The 17,505-nt window shown below is 45.6% G+C and overlaps 1 protein-coding gene across 3 annotated transcripts in view; it reads right to left on the bottom strand.

Annotated features, from left to right (window-relative positions):
* The window catches only part of HCK (HCK proto-oncogene, Src family tyrosine kinase), a 40,259-nt gene extending 37,972 nt beyond the window's left edge, over positions 1-2,287 (bottom strand). For 2 of the 3 annotated variants that reach the window (XM_038571946.1, XM_038571945.1), the window contains exon 1: positions 2,002-2,241. The gene's annotated coding sequence lies outside the window, so the exon portion shown is untranslated. Of the gene's footprint in view, positions 1-2,001 lie in introns of all 3 variants that reach the window. The other variant, XM_038571947.1, reaches the window with a different exon arrangement.
* Between the last annotated feature and the right edge of the window lie 15,218 nt (positions 2,288-17,505).

The raw sequence follows: 17,505 nt of genomic DNA, 5'->3' as shown, positions 1-17,505 counted from the left end.
GAGTCATTCTTCCATTGTTTGAGTTTTTACCAAGTGTCAGGCAAATGAAGATCTTTGCTCTCCTGCAGTGGAAAACAGACCTGGAACAGGAGGCCTGGGAGGTCAGCAGAGCCAGACTCTCTGTCGTCTCTGATCCAGACTACCTGGGTGACCCTTTCAGGTCTCAGTCCTCCTTGCACACAAGAGAGGTTCACAGATGCCCCCTCTGGAGACCCATCCAGCCCTCAGTGTTTTCCCAAGAAACACCTGCACCCTCCCACCTTCACCAGGGCCATACATCCAGGATGGTCCCAGCAGAATAGTTTATTGTAGTAAAAGCCTTGCTACACATCTGAATGTCCAACAACTGGGGGATGAGAAATAAGATAGGATGGTCACTTGCAGAAATACTGCCCTGAGAAAGAATGAACTATGCATGCCTTTGTTTCTCATCCTGGCTAGACCTTGACAACTTAATGATAAGGCAAGGAATAGAAAAACGATATTGCAGAAGAATCTCACAGCTGGATAGCGTTTTTGGAGATCTTTAAAACACAGAAAAACAATTCTATGTATTATTTATGCATCCATATCTATGTAATAAATTCATAAAGGCACAGACTGGAAAGGACTATATTTCATGACTGGTTGCCTCTGGGCAGAGAGAAAAACAGGACTGAGAGAGACAAGTGGAGAGGCTTCAGTATTATCTGTTACTTTTAAGACTTTTATTTTTTAAAAAGCCAGAGGGAAACATTTAATTCTGGGTGGTGGGTTCATGGGATATTTACTATATTATTTCTTTCACTTTTCTTTATTTTAATATCCTCCCCCCCCCCCCAAAAAAAAAAAAGGATAGTGAAGAGAAATCCATGGGATAAAGGAACCAATATCTATTGAAGTCTTTCTCTGTGCTGGCCAAAGGCTACAGCAATGGTTCTCAAAGTGTGGTCCCTGGACCAGCAACAGCAGCATCACCTGGGAATGTAAATTCTCAGATTCCCCAGCCAGACCTACTGAATCAGAAACTCTGGGGTCAGGGCCCAGAAATCTGTGTTTTAACAAGCCTCCCAGGTGTACTGCTAACATTTGGGAAGCACTGGCTAGACGGTAATAGCGACAATAGTTCACGAGTACTAAGCACCTATACCTGTGACCTAACGCTCCAAGAGCTTTCCATGAATAACTTAACCTAACCTTCAAAACGACCCTGGGAGGGAGTCATTATTATTAATATCCCTATCCTATAGGTGGAAAAGCAGAGGCCTAGGAAGACCAAATCCCTTGCTAAAGGTCAACAGGCAGGTTGCTCCCAGAATCCCACTTCCCCTTGCATGACCCCCACAGACTCCAGCTCACTGTAGCCTTGGAGAAAGAATCTAGCCCTATCTGACGGAGGAGAAAACTGGAATTCGGAAAGGGAGCACGACTCGGCCCAAGGTCTCACCGAAGCGGAAAGGAGGCGGGGAGACACCCTGTGGTCTGTCCAGGAGGTTTTGAGGTTTGACCCAGACCTGCTGGGGATCAGGGCCCAGCGCGGGAGGAGGAGGGAGCGCAGAGTGGGCCCAGCTGCAGGCCCGCCTGGGTGTGGTTCGCACCGCACGCCTCCGGCCAGCTGTCCCCCTCCCCACCACGGGCTGCCAACCCGCCGCCAACCTGCCGTGACCCGTCACCCACCCCCACCAGGGGCCGTAAGGGCCTTCCCTTCTCGGTCGGTAGAGCCTCATCCCTTCCTTCTCGTTTTTTTCTTTTGCAGAAGGGGAACCTGGACGGCTCAGAGGAGCGGAGGCTGGACCCAAGTCCGTCGGGGGCCGGGGCTCCTCTCCCCTAGGGCTCCTCCAGGCTCGCACGCAGCCCGGCCAGCCCGGCCCTCGTCGCGGGCCCCCGGTCCCTCCGCGCGTCCACCGCTCCCGGACCGCCCCTTCCTGCCGCCCTCCAGCCGGCCCTGCCCCCCCGCTGGGCTCCCCCCACCGTCCCCCGCCGCGGAGACCCTCCCGCTTCCGCCGTCCGCGCGCCACTCACCTGGGCGCCCGCTCCTCCTCCTGCGGGCAGCCCGGATCTTCGCAGCTCGAACGCCCCCCCAGCTCAGCAGCCCCCGGACTCCCGGGGCGCCCGCACCCGAAGGGAGACGGGCTGACTTTGGAGAAAAGGCAAAGGGCGGCCTCTGAGGGGCTTGGGCGCCGCGCGGCTTCTCGGGCTCCCCTGGCGCTGAACCCCCGGCGCCCCCTCCTGCTCGCCTCGGCCTCAGCGGTGCGCTCGGGCTGGGACCGGGGACTCGGTGGCACCCACAGGCCATCTGGGCTCCTTAGCCGCGCCCTGAGCGATGCTAACCCCACCCCCGTGTATCCTAACCCCGCCCCTGAAGACTCTGACCCCACAGCGTGGACTCTCATCCCAGGCCCTTCCTCCCAGCACCCTAATCCCACCGCTCAAGGATTTTTTTTTTTTTTTTTAAACGCCGCCCATCAGAGGCTTCCAACCCTGCCCCTAAGGATCCTAACCCTGGCCCGGAAGGATAATAAACCTGCCCCTAAGAATTTTAATCCGTCCCCCAAAGATCCTAACCCCACGCCCTCTTCCAAGCACTTAACCTAATGCATTATAATCCCCGCCTCCCCAAACCTTAATGTGGTCGCCAAAGGGATTAAACTCGTCCTCCCAAGAACCGCAACACCGTCTCCTGCCAAGATCCTCGTTTTGCCCCCAAATGATTTTGAATTTCACATTTGAAGGATTTTTTAGCCTCACCCACAGGAGATTTCTAATCCTGTCCCCCAAGGATTCTAATCCGGCCAACGGAAGGATTTTATCCCTTCTCTTCAAAGGATTCTGACCCAGCCCTCCAAATTCATAACCCTAACCCCAGGGATTCTAATCCTGCTCCCGAATAATCCCAATCTTGTTTCCAAAGGATTTTAATCCCCCCTCGGATTCCAATCCGATCCATCCAAAAATTCCAACCCTACCCTCAAGGACTTTAACCCCTCATCAAAGGATTCTAACGTGACCCACAAGGATCCTAAACCTTTACCTCGGCACTCTCGCAGGATTCTAATCCCCCGCCCCAAGCATTCTGATCGGTTTTCTCTACACTCCAATCCACTCTTGGAGCCCAGGCCCCTCCCCCACACCGTGTCCCAGGCCTTCCTGGTCCTTCTGTGGTCAGCGGTTTCCGCTCCACAGGCCCCGCGCTATTCAAACGGCAAGCAAAGTTTCTCACCCGCAGGCACCACCCTGGCTCATTCTTGGCGGTTTCCGGCAGCTGGGAAGCTCAGAGGACTTTGAAAACTGAGGAGGCAGGATGCCCAGCTGGAGGGCACCTGGAGGCCCCACATGAATGAGATGTGCCCAGCACCAGGCAAGGGCAGAGCACAACTGCTTCTGGAAAAAGAGCTTTGTCGCACTAAAGTCTGCCAAGCACACAAGATGTGTAAGAATTTTACAGCTTTTCTGTATTCCCTCTGTTACCAGCCATTTCAGGCCACCGTCATCTCTTCATTCACTCATTCATTCATTCATTCATTCAGCAATACTGTGCTGAGTGCTGGGCTACACAGGGTTTCTCAACTCCAGTACTGTTGACATTTGGGCTGCATAATTCTTTGTTATGGGGTGGGGGGACTGTCCTGGGCATGGGAGGATGATGACCAGCATTCCTGCTAGGTCATCGTCTACACCCTCCACAGTTTGTCAATTCCTATAGCTATGGACACCTAGATGGCGTGCAACTTTGCCCTAAAGACCTGTGTAAGGATTTTGTAAAGACTTGCTTTGCCAAGAATGATGAATGCTTGCAGAATGGCTGCTGCCAAAATTCTCCTAACATTTCCCCACATTTAAGAAAATTTAAATTCAATTAATTAACGTATAGTGTGTTAGTTTCAGAGGTAGAGTTCAGTGATTGGTCTTATATAATACCCAGTGCTCATTATATCACATGCTCTCCTTAATGTCCATCACCCAGTTACCCCATCCCTACAAGCCCCTTCCACATTTCCCCACATCATGATTGACTCTTGGTACCATCCATTAGTCCTTTTTTTTTTTAAAAAAAAAAAAGGATTTTATTTATTTACTTGAGAGAGAGAAAGCAAGAGATGGAGGAGGGGCAGAGGGAGAGGAAGAAACAGACTCCTAGCTGAGCAGAGAGCCCAACGTGGGACTTGATCCTAGGACCCTAGAATCATGACCTGAGCCAAAGGCAGATGCACAACTGATTGAGTCACCCAGGCACCCCTCATCCATTAGTCTTTAATTTGAGTTCCCCAGAAGCAGACCCTAGACATGGATTCAAGTGAAAGTGGTTATTTGGGAGATGCAGAAAACACTGGTAGGGGAGTAGGTGGATAAGACAAGACAGGGAATAAAGAGAGCATTGTCAACCAAGTTATAACTGTGGGCTCCTGGAATTCACTCCTGCTGGAGAGGGAACTCCGGAGACAGTGTATTATTCCCAACTCATTGTTATCCTTCCTGGAAATTGAAAGAGCTGGGGCGTTTATGTACCAACTCCTGGCAGAGTTGGATGAGGGATGATCCCAGGAGGTACTAATCCTTCAGCACTCCTAGCCTGCTCCATGAATGCTCCAATCACAAGAGAGAGCCTCCAGGAAGAGAGATACATGCCTGGAGACTCGAAAGGGTCATCATTAGCATCGGCTACACCTTCTTCCACAAGTTTGTCATTCTGATGGCAAAGGACCACAGTTGAAACATTCTCCTGTTAACAGCCAATTCCATCTCCCTTTTTTTTGCTATTGAAGTAATGCTGCAATAAAAGTCTGTGCATGTGTTTCCAAAGCTCCTATCAACTTTACTGAGGCACAGCTTTATACATAAAATGCACTATTAAAATATTCAGCTTGATGAGTTTTGGTAAAGGGATACACCTGTGTAACCCCACCCTAATCAAGATATAGAACATTTCGGGCAGCCCAGGTGGCTCAGCGGTTTGGTGCTGCCTTCAGCCCAGGGCGTGATCCTGGAGACCTGGGATCGAGTCCCACGTCGGGCTCCCTGCATGGAGCCTGCTTCTCCCTCTGCCTCTCTCTCTCTCTCTCTGTCTCTCATGAATAAATAAATAAAATTAAAAAAAAAAGATATAGAACATTTCTAGCACTCCAAAGAATTCCCTTATACCCTATTGCAGTCAATTTCTCCCTGCTCCATTGCCTTAGATAACCAGTGTTTGGCTTTTTGTCATTATAAATTGGCTTTGTTTTTTTTATAATTTTATATAAATACAATTACACAGTGTGTTTCTTTCATGTCTGTCTCCTTTCACTTACATATTGCTTTTGAGATTTTCCATGTTACATGTTGCAGTATTTTGTTCCCTTTCACTGCAGAATAGTATTTCATAGTATAGATGTATCACTATACACAATATCAATAACACTATATAATATACATAATATCTATAATATATATCACTATATAATACCAATAATTTGATAATTTGGTATTATTATTCTTTTTAATTAAAACATATTTTCCATCTAACTCTTATTCGCATCAAAGAACATTTATACAATTACAAATTTTATCCTAAAACATTGCCTTACCAGTACTGGGGCGGGGGGCAAACATTTTATCTATTCATTCACTCATTCAACATGCAGAACATAGCTGTCCACAAGAAGTAGTGCTAAATGCTGCATCTTTGGAGCCAGTCTGGAGTTCAAACCTTGGCACAGCCATTTATCAACTGAGGGATAGTGAGCAAATCAATTAGCAATAATCACACCTCAGATAAGCCTCACTGGCTATGACACTGCCACTAGTGAAGCTTGATCTTGAGCAAATCAAATCACCCCTCAGGGTCTTAGTTTTCTCATCTCATCAAGTGGAAATAATAATAGTGTTTATCTCAGTGAATCATTGTGAAAATCAATTAACATCTTATGTGCAAGGGTGATAGGATTACAAGAAAAATAAATCAGGGCAAGAGAGTGGGATGTAATTTGAGACAAAATGGTCAGGGAAGACCTCTCTGAGGAGGTAGTGTGTAGCAAGACCTGCTGAATGGGGGAGTGAGTCATGTGATAATCTGAGGGAAGCGTGTTCCATGGAGAAGGAACAGTAATGGCAAAGGTTCTGAGGTGCAACTGCGCTTGGTATGTTTAAGGAATAAGGGATCCAGGGGATCCCTGGGTGGCACAGCGGTTTGGCGCCTGCCTTTGGCCCAGGGCGCGATCCCGGAGACCCGGGACCGAATCCCACATTGGACTCCTGGTGCATGGAGCCTGCTTCTCCCTCTGCCTATGTCTCTGCCTCTCTCTCTCTGTGTGTGGCTATAATAAATAAATAAATAAATAAATAAATAGGAATAAGGGATCCATGTAGCTGGATCAGAGTAGGTGCAGAGGAGAGTGACGGAGATGATGTTAGAAAGGTAGTGAAGTCAGATTGTAAGGCCAAGAAGTCTTGGTGTTGATATGAGACTTTAATTGACACAAGATGGGAGCCATTGAAGGGTTCTGAGCAGAGGAGTAAGCCACACTGTGTTTTAATAGGATCTGTCTGGCTGTTGGGTGGAGAATGGATTGGAGAGGCATGAGGAAAGCAGAGAACTCAGTGAGCAGGATGAGGCAGTCATTCAAGAATAATATGATGATGGCATGGGCCAGGGGGGTGGCAACTGACAGTTGTAGGAGCTCAGAGAGACAAAAGAGCAGAAAATCTGAGACTTCATGGGTATGTACAAGGAAAGTCAATACTCTCCTTTTTTACTAGAAAATGATTGGAAATAACCTAAGATATCCATCATTTGGGGACTGGGAAAATAAATAATAATACAATAATGGAGTACCAAGGTGTTGTCAAAAAGAATAAGGATGTATAAAAACTAATTGTATGTACGTTTGTATGTATTTTGGGGGGGAGGGGCAGAAAGAGGGGGAGAGCAAGAATCCTAAGCAGGCTCCAAGCCCAGCACAGAACCCGACGTGGGGCTTGATCTCACAACCCTGAGATCACAGCCTGCGCTGAAATCAAGAGTCAGATGCTCAATTGACTGAGCCACCCAGGTGCCCCACAATGAACAATCTGAAAATAAGGTTAAGAAAACAATTTCTTTTTTCTTTTTTTAAGATTTTATTTATTTATACATGAGAGACTCAGAGAGAGAAGCAGAGACACAGACAGAAGGAGAAGCAAGTTCCATGCAGGGAGCCCGACGTGGGACTCGACCCCAGGACCCCGGGATTACACCCTGAGCCGAAGGCAGACGCCCAACCACTGAGCCACCCAGGCATCCCAAGAAAACAATTTCATTTAAATATTACCAAAAAGAACAAAATGCTTGGGAATAATTTTAACATGAGTTGTGCAACATCATTCAAAAACTTTTAAAAACGCCCTTGAAAGAAACTGAAGAAGACCTAAGCAAAGTCATCTCAGGGGATAGGAAAGATAACTCCTGGAAAAGACATTTCTTTATAGATTGGAAGACTCAATATTTTTAAGGTGTTGAAAGTCTTCAAATTGATCAACATAATTGCCATCTATTAAAAAAATAGACAATCTCATCCTAAAATTTATATGGAAATGCAAGGAATCTAGAATAGCCAAGCAATCTTGAAAAAATAAAACAAAGCTGGAGGACTCACAATTCCCAAATTCACTACAAAGTTACAGTAATATAGGCAGTGTGGTACTGTCATAAGGACAGAAATATATAACAATGGAACAGAATTGAGAGCCCAGAAGTAAACCTTCACCTTATGGCCAAATGATTTCCAACAAGGGTGCCAAGACACTTTAATGCAGGAAAGAATAGTTTTGTCAATAAATGGTGCTGGAACAACTAGATATCCCCATGCAAAATAATGAAGTTGGATCCCTACTTCACACCATCCACAAAAATAAGTCAAAATGGATCATAGACCTATATGTCTGAGCTAAAACTATAAAAATCTTCATGACCTTAGGTTAAGCAAAACCTTAAATGTGACACGAGTAACAACAAAAACTGATAAAGAGGAGCTCATCAAAACTAAAAACTTGTGCAGCAAATGACACAATCAAGAAAATGAAAAGACAACACACAGAATGGAAGTGAATACTTGCAAATCACAGATCTGCTAAGGGACTGATATCCCAAATATATAAGTGACTTTTACAACTCAATAATAAAAAAATAACATAATTGAAAAGTGGGAAAAAGATCTGAATAGACATTTCTCCAAAGAAGTTATACAAATAGCCCACAAGCACATGAAAAGATGCTTATTATCATTAGTTATTGGGAAAATACAAATTAAAGCCACAATGAGGGACTCCTGGGTGGCTCAGTGGCTGAGTGTCTGCCTTCGGCTCAGGGAGTGATCCAGCAGTCCCAGGATTGAGTCCCGCATCAGGCTCCCTGCATGGAGCCTGCTTCTCCCTCTGCCTGTGTCTCTGCCTCTCTCTCTTTGTGTTTCTCATGAATAAATAAATAAAATCTTTTTTAAAAAGCCACAATGAGACGTTGTTTCACAACCATTAGAATGGCTATAATAAAAAACACAGATAATAACAAGTATTGATGAGAATAAGAAGAAATTATAACCCTCATACATTGGTGGTGGGAATGTAAAATGGTACAGTGCCTTTAGAAACTAGTGTGGTGGCTCCTCAAAAGGTTAAGAATAGAGTTATCGGGATCCCTGGGTGGCGCAGCGGTTTGGCGCCTGCCTTTGGCCCAGGGCGCGATCCTGGAGATCCGGGATCGAATCCCACGTCGGGCTCCCGGTGCATGGAGCCTGCTTCTCCCTCTGCCTGTGTCTCTGCCTCTCTCTCTCTCTCTGTGTGTGTGACTATCATAAATAAATAAAAATTAAAAAAAAAAAAAAGAATAGAGTTATCATATTGCTCAGATATCTCATTCCTAGGTACATACCCAAGAGAATTGAAAATATATATCTACACAAAAATTTGTATATGAAATTCTCATAGCAGCACTATTCATCATAGCAAGAAGTGGAAACAACTTCAATGTCCCTCAATGGACAAATAAAATGGAGTCTATCCAGGGGCGCCTGAGTGGCTCAGCGGGTTAAGAGTCTGCCTTTGGCTCAGGTCATGATCCCAGGATCCTGGGATCTTCTCCCTCTGCCCTCCCTTTGCTCATACTGTCTCTGTCTCTGTCTCAAAATAAACAAATGAAATCTAAAAAAAGGGGGAGGGTCTATCCATACAATGGAATATCACTTGGCAATTGGCAATAAAGAGGTATGAAGTATTGATACATTTTACGACACAAACTTTGAAAATACTATGTTAAATGAAAGAAACCAGTCACAAAAGACCACATATTGCATGATTTCATTTATATGAAATGTCCAGCATAATTAATCAAATCTATAGAAACAGAAAATGGCTAGTGGCTTCCTGGTGCTGGGGGTTGGCAAGAAATAAGGAGTGATTGCTAATGGGTATTTTTTTTTTTTAAGAGTGAGCAGTGGGCAATGAAAATATCCTAAAATTTATTGCAGTAAGTGTTGCATAACTCAGCATATACCTAAAACACCGAATTGTACATTTCAAATGGATGAATGAATGTATGCTACATGAGTTATAATTCAATTTTAAAAAGTTCTTTTTTTAAAGAATGAAGAAAACTCCTTATGTTCTAATGGGGACAAGTGGATAAGTGGATTGGGGAGGAAGTAAGGTGCACAACAGCTTGTACTGTATTTTACCATTTGTGTAGAACAAGAGAACAAACATGTGGGAATTTACTGGTACATGCTGAACTGAGTCAGGAAGAGCTCCTGTAAGACACAGTCCCCATGTTTTCTTCCAGGGAGGGAAATTATACAGCTGAGTGACAGAGCAGGGAAGGAGACTTACTGATCCTAGTATACTTTGTATTCTTGAATTTTGGACCACTTGAAGATATTAAAAATTAAATGTCAATTTAGAAATCAGAGACTTCAGGGTCACCTGGCTGGCTCAGTCAGCAAAGCATGTGACTCTTGATCTTGGGGTTGTGAGTTTGAGCTCCATGCTGGATGTAGAAATTACTTAAAAAAAAAAAAAAAAGATCTTTGAAAAAAATCAGAGACAGAGATAGACTTGAGGGTGGGTACGATTTTTAGAGGATGAAAAAGTCAAGAAAAGTTCTTGGTGTATACTTGACAGTGGGTCAAGGATGGAGGACCGATGGAAGCAAAGGCATTGAAGCTGGACTAACTACTTTTCTTTTTTTTTTTTTTTTTTTAATTTTTACTTATTTGAGAGAAAGCACAAGCAAGAGAGAGAGCATGAGCAGGATGAGGGGGAGAGGGAGAAGCCGACTCGCTGATGAGTCTGACCTGAGCCAAAGGCAGATGCTCACTTAACTGACTGAGCCACGCAGGTGCCCTGCACTGACTACCTTCCCTAGCTGTGATTTTGTTTTCTCATCTGCAAAGTGGAATGACCTTCACCAGGTCATTAAATTATTGCATTAAAAGCTCTTATTATTCTGCCCTCACTTAGTTCATTTAATCTCTTTGAGATAGAAATGCTTAGAAATGGATGGCTTAGAGAGGTAAAGACACCTGCCCAAGGTTGCACAGACAGCAAGCAACAGAGCTGGAACTCAAACTCAGGTCTGTGAGACTCTAGTGTACTTCCAGAGCTGGTGCTTATAATGAGTACACAGACTCAGTAAGTGTGCTCTAGAGACTTGAGAAGTAGAGAGACAAATTCGGACTAAAAGACACATCCAGGGCTCAGTCCTGGAGGGAGGGCAGGCACTGGGGAACAACGCGGGCTTCACTTAACAGTGAGTCAGATGATGGCTCTTTCAAAAATATATTTTCCTATTCCCAGGGGGCATTTGCATTCCATATTTCAAATTCTTTGGGACCACTGTTGATTGTTCTATATTCAAAACAGGATGGGGGATGGGGAAGAGAGCCATAATAATTATTTCAGGGCTCAGATATTTCCCCTTTTATTTGCAAAGTAGCCAGTGTTCATTTCATAGCAACACCATCTCATGCAGGTCACCACTGCCCCCATTTCTCCAAGACAGGCAAATGAAAATCTGAGAAGACTTGCCCCTGGCAAAATTCTCAACAACCCCAGCAGGTCTTTGAATCTTCTTCCTAAAGTTCCTCCATTCTCCATCACCTCTAGCTCCTCCTCCCACTCTGTATTAGTTTTCTCCAGAGAACTTGTCATCACAAGGCACTATAATACATATTTATAATAAGCTAATCTGTTTATTGTCTGTATGTTCTGCTTATTTGTAAGTTCCATACAGATACTACTCATGTGCCCATTTTGCAGATGAAAAAACTGAAACTCAAGGTTTGTAAGCAGCCAGTGAAGGATAACACTGAGGTCCAAACCCTTCATTCTTTAATTCTATTAATATTTGTTAAGGGCTTATTATGTGCTTCCAGGGGCTGGAAGCACAAAATGATAGACAAGATAATCTTGGCCTGCAAGCCACATTCCTAGCTCATTAGAGAAACAAAAACTTAAATCAATAACTTAGATACAGAGGGGAAAATGCTGTGGGGGAGAGTGAGAGGCCCATGATATTGTAGGACCAAGTAGAAGGGATGCTGGTCCACCACTGGGTGCATCAAGGTGGACTTCTTGAAAGAGGTGAGAGGCTAACATTTAAAGGACGCTAACTAGAAGATCACGGTGAAGGGTCTTTCAGGAGAGACAGCCTGACAAAGACTGGAGGGAGAACAGCCTGGCCTAACTGACCAACCACAAGTACTTCTGTGTTGTTGGTGCCTGAAGCTCCTGGGCACAGCCAGGTGGAAAAACAGGCTGGAAATGGCAGCAGAAGCTAAGGAGCTGGATGTCTTGGAAGTTTACCTATGCCAGGTATCATCCTAAAGTCAGCTGGCCTCCTGCTCAGAGGTGTGGTGGGACTGAGCAGGACTGGGCAGGAATGGGGCTGCTGAGGGGAGCCCCAGAAGTTGTTTTTCTGCCCCCAGCTGCGTGGCCTCCTCCAGCTGACGGGTTTCCCGCCTCCCCCCCAGGGGGGTTGGGGGACAGTTCAGTTTCACAACCCCTTGCCTTCCCCCAGCGTCCCGGGAGGGCAAGAAAAGAGGAAGCACTTATCGGACTTCCTCCTGGGTCCGGGTGCATGGGTGCATGGGGCACGGGTGCACGCAAACCCATCAGGTCCCTCGGGCAGGAGGGGGTGCTAAGCCAGATCTGCACCCCCCAGCATTTCTGGATCCCGGCCTCGCCCCTACTCAGCGGCGGCGGCCACGCTCCCACGGGACGCACCCAGGCCCCAGAACCAGGCGGACGAGTTCCCGAACCCGTCCCAGCAATTCTGATTTACTGTCTGCTCTTGAACAAGACCTCCTCTCTGGGTTGTGCATCTTGAACAAGGCACATCCTACTCAGCAATTTAAAACTGAGGCAATGTGCGCTAATTGACGTGGAGAGGTCTCCAAGACACGCTTGCAGAATGGTATGAAAATCCGCTCATTTAAAAAGTAACGTGGTTCTGTATTTCCCTCTATAGGTATGTAAGAGGGTAGAGAAAAGTGTGGAAACTATACAGCCAACAAGCGCAGAAGCTGTCATGAAGAAGAAAGGAACATTGGAATCAGAGGGAAGAGATGGTGACCTCTTTCTCAGGCTTTTTGTTTTTTCATTTTTAAACTAGATTGTTTTTATTTGTAATAAAAATAATAATAATGAGAGGACTGATATATGTGGCTATTGAAGGTCTTTTCCCCAAACATTTTGTTATGAAAATATCCAAATATACAGCAAAATTGAAAGACTTACATCAAAATTTCTACAGTACTTACCATTTACATTTCACCATTAACATTCTACTTGATTCACCACGTCTGTCCATCTAGCTATCCATACAATTCATCTTTTTAAAATAGATTTTATTTATTTATTTGAAAGAGAGAGAGAGCATGAGTGGGAAAGGCCAGAGGAACAGCAGACTCCCAGCTGAGCACCTGTCAGGGTGGGGGTGGGGGGCTCCCTCCCAGGACCTTGAGATCATGACCTGAGTCGAAGGTAGACACTTAACTGGCTGAGCCACCCTGGCACTCCATCATCAATGCATCTTTAAAAAATGCATTTCAAAATAAATTGCTTTAGCCCACATATTATTAACTAGAGTTCAATGTTTGTTTACAATATTTTTAGAGGGGGGAGGGGCAGAGGGCGAGCAAGAGAGAGACTCAAGCAGCCTCCACACAAGTGAAGAGCCCCATGGGGGTCTCAGGACCCTGAGATCATGACCTGAGCAGAAACTGCCAATATTCTGAGTCAGCATTCAACACAGGGCCAGGTATATAGTAAGAGCTTAATAAATGTTAGCTGATGGGCGCTTGGCTGGCTCAGTCAGTGGAGTGTGCAACTCTTGATCTCGGGGTTGTGAGTTCAAGCTGCATGTTGGGTGTAAAGACTACTTAAAAATAAAATCTTAAAAAAAAAAAGATATTAGCTGAAGGAATGAATGTGCACACGGCCTGCTCCCCTGAAGGCAGGAGCATGCCTTTTTCTCTTGCACTCCCCTACAGAACTGAAACTCAGTAAATGCTTAATAAAGACTTATTGATTGTATCAGGTATATATTGCTGTGGAACAAACTACTCAAAATTTAGCAGCTTAAAACATTATAAAGAATTATTATCTCACACAGTTTCTGTGGGTCAGGAATTGGGGGACAGCTTAGCTCAGTGGTTTGGCTTGGGGTTTTTCATGAGGTTGCAGTCAAGATCAGCCTGGAATCATCTGGAGGATTGACTGGGGCTAAGGATCCATTTCCAGGGTGCCTCACTCACATGACTCTTGGCAGGAGGTGCCCATTCCTCACCAAGCAAACCTCTCCATAAGGCTTGCTGAGTGTGCTTATGACATGGTGTCTGGCTTCCCCCAGAATGAGTGATCGAGGAGAGCAAGGCGAAGAACCACACTGGTTACACAGGTCATCCTTATTCAATGTGAGAATGGTCTACACAAGAGCAGGAATACTATGAGGCTAGACTAACCGTGGTCTTCTTGGAGAAGGTAGTCATTATGAATATGTATTCAAATTTTCTGAGCATTCGCTTTGTGTTGGGTGCTATGCTGGGCTCCGGAGTGCAGGAATGAGTCAGAACTGGCTATCTTTCTTCCCCTCACAAGATGTGTGTGTGTGTGTGTGTGTGTGTTGGGGTGGTGGTTGGGGAGGTGATTAGACAGACATGGAAACAGATGGTATTACAGAGTACAATAAATATCACAATAGTGGTTTTCAAAAAAAATTGCTTTTCTGTAATTCATACCCATGGTACAACATTTAAGACACAACATGAAAGAAAGTTTTCTTCCCTCCTTATTAAATAGCTATACACTCTTCCAGATCAGAGGGAACAACTAGAACCTGTTTCGTATTTCTTTCCAGAACTATCCCATGCATGTGCACAAAGACATTTCCCATCCTCTTTATTTATTATTATTTTTTTTAAATTTATGATACTCACAGAGAGAGAGAGGCAGAGACATAGGCAGAGGGAGAAGCAGGCTCCATGCACCGGGAGCCTGATGTGGGACTCGATCCCGGGCTTCCAGGATCGCGCCCTGGGCCAAAGTCAGGCGCCAAACCACTGCGTCATCCAGGGATCCCTCCCATCCTCTTTAAACAAAAAAATAGCACTATTCAAACTGCATTGCTCTGCACCCTGCTTTTTCCCCCTCACTTATTTTATCTTGGAAATAATATCTTATCAGTTCATAGACAGCTTCTTTGTTTTTATTAATGGCTGTATGGCATTCTACTGTCCGTGCAAGCCGCAGTTTATTTAACCAGTCTGCTATCGCTGAGCATTTGTTTATTTCTAATCTCAACGATTTTCCTTGCACATCCATCACCTCTACTTGTGAGAGTGTAAATGTTGGAGAGATTCCTGGCAGTGGAATTACTGCATCAAGGAGCCCATGCATTTAAAATATGGCTAAATAGGGTTTCTACCCTTCTGCCAGCAATGTGTGACAGCACCTGTCTTCTCACACCTGTACCGCGTGGTAAGTTATCAGACTTTCCAAACTTAGCTCAGTAACTGAACAATGTTCTCTTGATGTAGTATTAATGTGTGTTTCTCTTACTGTCGGTGAGGGTGACACTTGCCACAGAGTTACTTGTGTCTTCTATGAACTGTACAAAAAAGTTGCCTATTTTTCTATTACACTGTGGGTGTTCATCATTTATTTGACTGTCCTCTTTACATATCAAAGGCACCACTCCTTTGTCTACATGGTAAGCTTCAAAAATGGGTTTTTTTTGTTTGTTTTCTGGGTTTTTCGGGACAAGTAGCTCTTAGACAGAAATGAGATGCTTCTGCAGGTTGTGTCATTTTCTGAGCATTGCTACAGAGCTGCCCAGGGCCTTGAAGCTGGGCCATGTAGGGTTCTAAAAGAACCTGGTGGTGGGAGGTGGGAGGTGGGAGGTGGGATGGGCAAGGAGGCAGTTTTAACTCTTGCACTGGATGGAAAGGGCTATCACAGAAGACAGTGAAATCAGCATCACAGGAAGTGGGCAGGACAGGCTGGCCTGGCTCTAAGACCCTCTGCCCTTCATCTGAAATGTTCGAGGATAGACAAGAAACGGGAGGACACCACAACAGGACTGCCAATTTCTGATTGATTTAAGCCTGAATGGGTGGATACTGCATCCAGAAGCTCCGAGTTACATTATTTAATAGTAACATAATCTTTCCAGAATGTAAACACGAGGCCAGGGTTCAAATGCTGAATAAATAGTTGTGGAATGAATGAAGGGAGGAATGAATGAATGAATGAATGAATGAATTTAATCCAAGGATGTGAGAGGCAGCTGTTTCTGAGCAGAGCAGGAGCCCTCTTACCCCATCCCTTCCTGAATGTGCCCTCTCCTCTTCCTTCCTCCTACCCCATCTAAGTCAGGTCTCAGCCTCTGTCATCGGGTCCTGCCCCAGCCCCCAACACCCAGGGTCTCCTCTGGCCTCCACTCAACCCTCTTCTCCAAGCAGCTAGACCCGCTTCAGTGAAATGCAAGCCCTTTTGGTCACTCCCCATTACCTGCACTTCAAGGATCTTCTCTATCTGCCCACTCCTCTGCTTTCCTCTTCTATGAGTCCTGCTCATCAAACCCCTGTGTGCCTCCAGCAATAGTAATGGTCACATTTATTGAGCACTTACTGTATGTACTTTTACATGGATTATGCTGAAGTCTTGCAACAATCTATAAGAACTATGAGGGTAATGCTGTTATTATTCTCATTTTATAGATGAGGAAACCAAGACCAGAGACATTTGGGAGCTTATCCAAGGTCATCCACCTAGCAGATGATAGAATTGAGATTCAAAACTCAGAAAAAAACAAAACAAAACAAAACAACAACAAAAAAAACCTCACTCAGTCTAACCCCTAGGGCCATTGTGCCTAACCACTGAAGTAGAGCTAACTGGTTACCAGTCTTGGAGTGTGCCATGCTCCTTCGAGCTCCCTGCCCTTTGCTCCTGATGGCCCCACCTGGAGGGCTCTCCTGTTTACCTTCCTGTACCTGCCAAAAGTCTTGCTCACCCTCCAAAGTCTTGCTTGTGAGTCATCCCCTCTACAAAGCCTTTTCCTTCTCCCCTAGGAAGAGTTAGTTGCTCACTCTTTGATTTTACAAGTGAGAACCTTATGCTGTAATGATCTGCGGACCTGTCTCCCCCACCGTGCTGTGAGCCCCCCAGTGGACAGAGACTGTTCTATATCTCCCTCTTGTCTAGCACAATGCCTAGTACAGAGGGCATGCTCTATAAATATTTGGTGACCGAATGACAGTGGCCTAGGGACTCCTCCCCCAACACACAGGTGTTAAGTTCTGCTGGGAGTCTCTGGCTGGAAGCTGGGAGGGAGTAGGAAGTCTCAGGGCCCCACACTGTAAGGGGAAGCTGGAGACGATTTCACTAACTTCACCACTTGTCCACGAATCAAAGCTGTCCCCGGGAGGTCTAGCTGGTAGGGAAGTCCCAGCCTTACACCAGCCCTAGAGGTCTCTGGGAAGCAGCTGTCCCACTTCCAGGGCTTTTCCCTCTCTTGCAGTGCCAGGGATGAAACCATAATGGGAAGTGATCCTGGAAGGGTCTCTGGATGCTACAGGAGGAACTGTGACCAGAGTCCCCATGCTCAAAGCCCAGACCATCCCAGACAGGGCCCTTTGGACCTCAGAAACCAAGGGGTTACATGGCTTTGGTAAGACGGTAGTTCCGGGCTGGGTGGGGACTTCCTCAGGGTGTGAGGGAAATTACTCCATCTCTGGAGCTATGGGGTAAGAAGTCCCAGTGACTCTCATCAACTCTGTCACTGTGCTTCTTTCTCCCTCTGTGTCTGCTTCACTCAGGAACTTAGTAAGGTTCCCCATAGCCTCAGGACAAATGCCTCAGCCTGTGGTCACTACATCCCAAAAGCTGGTGGACACCATAGCGGAGCACTTAGGGGTATGGGCTCTGGCGTTGGCCAGCAGGGTCCAAATCCCAGCTTACTGTGTAACCTAGGGTCATTCACTTTACCTCCTTAAGCTCCAGTTCCCTCACTCATAAAAT

The sequence above is a fragment of the Canis lupus genome, chromosome 24, assembly GCF_011100685.1.
Source record: "Canis lupus familiaris isolate Mischka breed German Shepherd chromosome 24, alternate assembly UU_Cfam_GSD_1.0, whole genome shotgun sequence".
NCBI lineage: Eukaryota > Metazoa > Chordata > Mammalia > Carnivora > Canidae > Canis > Canis lupus.
Note: the sequence above shows the minus strand (reverse complement) of the source record. Positions and strands in the feature narration are given on the sequence as shown.